Genomic DNA, 3682 nt, shown 5'->3' on the forward strand with positions numbered 1-3682 from the left:
GCGATCAGCGGCGCTCACCACGTGGGCGCCGCTGATCGCTGTGACGTACTATCCCGTCCCTGGGAGTTAAGTCCCAGGGCACATGGGGAATTCTTGAGGAAACATTCCTGTCGTTGTCCAAAAAGTCTCTGGATTTCCGTCAATCATGTGCTCGGCCGGGTGTCTCTCATCGCTGGAGGTGGCCAGAGACACGTGCGCCCCGCCGAGCTCAGACACAGGTTATCGGCCCGGGTCATGTCACCAGATAGACATGGACAACGACAGGAATGTTTCCACAAGAATTCATTATCAGCATGAACGGCTTGCAGAAGATCGGAAAAATCACCCTTGAGAGTTCATTAATACGAAGCTTAAAAATCCACACGAGTGCATCCAAAGAAGCAACAAACTTTGAGCCGTGCATGGAAAGAGAACTTGAGCATGTTGAAGACCAGTTCCAAACAGAGGAGATCGCTATTCCTGGTGTGCAGGCCGTTCATTTGCATTTTTGTGATCCTCTCTGGATACGATCATTTTGTCTCCATTCACAGTGTATCAGCTGAGAGTGCAATATGAATGACCACACCATGTGAGACAATCGGTGGAAAGGACTGACCCAGGTCACGGTTCAAGACGATTCTGCAAGGACCTGACAAAGTTTTCTCACTCCAGACTAGCATTCTCTGTCAGCTATACTGTTATTCTGGCTGTGTGTCTGACCGACCCCCCTGGTGTGCATGCACTACATTGCTTGTTTGATTCCCGTATATGACCCGGCCTGTCTCCTCACTCTGAACTCCGTCTCACATTATAGGTACTATTGTCTTCTCTGGTTCTGACCTCCTGGCTTGGCTATGGTTACTCCGCTACCGGTTGCCCCTATTGTACCGTCTATTGCCCATTCTGGTTTTCTGATCTATTGCTACGTCCTGACTATCCGCTCTGGTTAACCCTTTGGTACTGTCCTGCTATCTCGTGCTTTGACCCCGGCTTGATCGGGTTTCCGTCCCTGTCTATGCCCCTTGGTAACTTGTCCCGTAGTTATCTTTCTAGGAGTTTCCCTGCAGCTCCTAGCTCTGTGGAGCTTAGGCCACGACCCCAGCAGTCACATGCTTCAGGTCCTGATAGTTTGAAGCACGCATTGTCACCGCTGCTGCCCTGCTCCACAGGTATCTTTGAGCACTTTTTTTGTACTCAGGACATTTGCACTGGCTCAGTGAGCGAGTGTAGTGCAGTGTTCCTGACATTATAGCTGACCGTTTCAGTTCTTTTTTTTTTCTCTGAAGAAAAAAAAAAAGTGTGTTATCCTCATGGATCCCATACAAGCTTTGGCTGATCAGGTCAAGCACCTGACCCAAATGTTCCATAAACCCAATGTGGAGCAGCGCACGATGGCCCATACCCAGCAACAGTTGGTGGTAATTGTGCAGGGGGCTGTCGATGCAGGGGCTTCTAGTTCAGGGGTAGAGATGTGTCATTAGCGTCCCCCGAATCTCCGGTCAAATTGCCAGACCCTTTCTCTGGGGATAAAAAGGAGTTCAGGTCTTTCAGAGAAGGATGCAAGCTTTTTTTTCTTTAAGGCCCCGCTCCTCCGGGGATGAGTTCCAGAGGGTGGGGGTCATTATTTCCCTACTTCGGGGGGCTCCACAGGCATGGGCTTTCTCTCTCTCTTCCTCTGCTCCTGAACGTATGTCTGTGAATTTGTTCTTTGAGGCTCTGGGGCACATTTATGATGAGCCTGATAGAGTGCGTCTGGCAGAGGATATGGTGATGAGTGTGACACAGGGGAGGCACTCTGCTGAATGGTTCTCCTCAGAGTTTAGACGTTGGACGTCCAAAGTATCCTTGAACTGCGTCGCCCTGAGAGGGTTGTTTCGCAGGGGCCTGTCTGACGTCTGCAGGACGCTCTGGCATTACATCCACCTCCTGATACCCAGGAGGACGCCATGATGCAGGCTTTCCGTATGGACCGGAGACCCCATGCTAGAGGAATGATGCAACAAGAGTCTCCCTTGTACCCCAAATTTTGTGACACTGCACCTGTATCTGAGCCCATGGAGGTTGGGTCAGTCTCGGTTAAGGAGAAAGAGAGAAGGCACCGTAGAGACAACCTACTATGCTTTTACTGTTGAGCCTCTGGACATTGGAAAAGGAATTGCCCCTCCTGCCCTTCTTCAGAGAAACCATCAGAGAAATTACTGAGTCTGGGCAACAATCGAGGAGGTTGTCCAGACTCCCAGGTACATTTATTCTCACGTATAAAAATGGTGCTCCAGGTTGAATTGGAACTTGCTGGCAGTCCTGTTATGACCACCGCCTTTGTTGACTGTGGTTAAAAGACCCTGTTAAAATTGTGGCTGTGGATTCATCCCCTCTTACCCGGGATGGAATTTGTTTTATGTCTGAAGTTTTTTCTGTGAAAGTGGGTTCCACTCATGTGGAAAATTTAAGTTGTTTCATTATGAATAATCTGCCTGCAGGACTGGTATTGGGAATGCCCTGGTTGCAATGCCACAATCCTCTTATTGATTGGGTGAAGGGGGAGATCACCCGATGGGGATTGTGATAAAACACACTGGGATCGCCTTTGCTGGGGTCAAAGGTCACGTGCGTTCAGGATGAAACTCAGGCGCAGAGCTGGGATTCGGGTATAACTGACACTGGGTCAGGTTTATTAACGGTGAAAGCAATGAATAAAGAAATAAAGCATAAAACAAATCTTTGCCTGTCCGGCACTAACTAAACAAGGTACAACCTAACTACCAACTGGCGGGCTTCTCCCGGCCAGCCAAACCACAGTTGCAGTGGGCACTGCTTTCTCTCACGTGTGTCTCTCACACAGACAGGCTCTCTGTGTTCCCAGGCTGAGTCACTTACACAACCACCTGGCATCCTTTTATATCTGCCTCCCATTATTCATTAGTAACCAGGTGCGATACTGACCAGACTAAGCCACATAGGAAAGGTATCTGGGCGAGATATACCTGCCCTCATCCACTATTCCCACATGATTCTCACAGGATGTAATGATACTGATCTGTGTTGTAACCCGGTTCCTTTTGTCAATCCGATAAAATCTGTATCTATGTCATCTGTCGGTCTGGAGGGTATTCCGGAGTACCTGAGAGACTTTAAAGATGTGTTTTCCGAAAGCGAGGCTGAGGCGCTCCCACCACATAGACCATATGATTGGGCTATCGATTTAGTACCTGGAGCCAAATTACCTAAGGCTCGTTTGTTTAATTTGTCCGGGCCTGAGCGCCAAGCTATGAAAGAGTACATTAAAGAAAGCCTTCGCAAGGGGCATATTAGGCCCTCAGTCTCACCCGTGGCAGTGGGGTTTTTCTTTGTAAAGAAAAAAGATGGTGGGTTGCGACCGTGCCTCGACTTTCGAGAACTGAACAAAATTACTGTTAAGAGCACGTACCCTCTCCCGTTGATTCCTGATCTATGCAATCAACTCACAGGGACCAAATGGTTTTCTAAGGTCGATCTACGACGGGCTTATAACCTTATAAGGATCCGGGAGGGGGACGAATGGAAAACAGCGTTCCTGACAACTGAGGGGCTGTTTGAAAACCTGGTTATGCCCTTCGGCCTCACTAACGCTCCTGCGATTGTTCAGAACTTTATTAATGTGTTTTTTTCTGACTTGATTGGACATTACGTAGTCATTTACCTGGATGACATCTTGACTTACTCT

General features: G+C 48.6%; 1 pseudogene; it reads left to right on the forward strand.

Annotated features, from left to right (window-relative positions):
• Nucleotides 1–257: 257 nt before the first annotated feature.
• On the forward strand, nt 258–609 carry LOC141098169 (intraflagellar transport protein 25 homolog pseudogene; annotated as a pseudogene).
• Nucleotides 610–3682: the final 3073 nt, after the last annotated feature.

The sequence above is a fragment of the Dendrobates tinctorius genome, unplaced genomic scaffold (genome assembly GCF_039654945.1).
Source record: "Dendrobates tinctorius isolate UK_male_01 unplaced genomic scaffold, ASM3965494v1 ptg000087l, whole genome shotgun sequence".
NCBI classification, from domain to species: domain Eukaryota; kingdom Metazoa; phylum Chordata; class Amphibia; order Anura; family Dendrobatidae; genus Dendrobates; species Dendrobates tinctorius.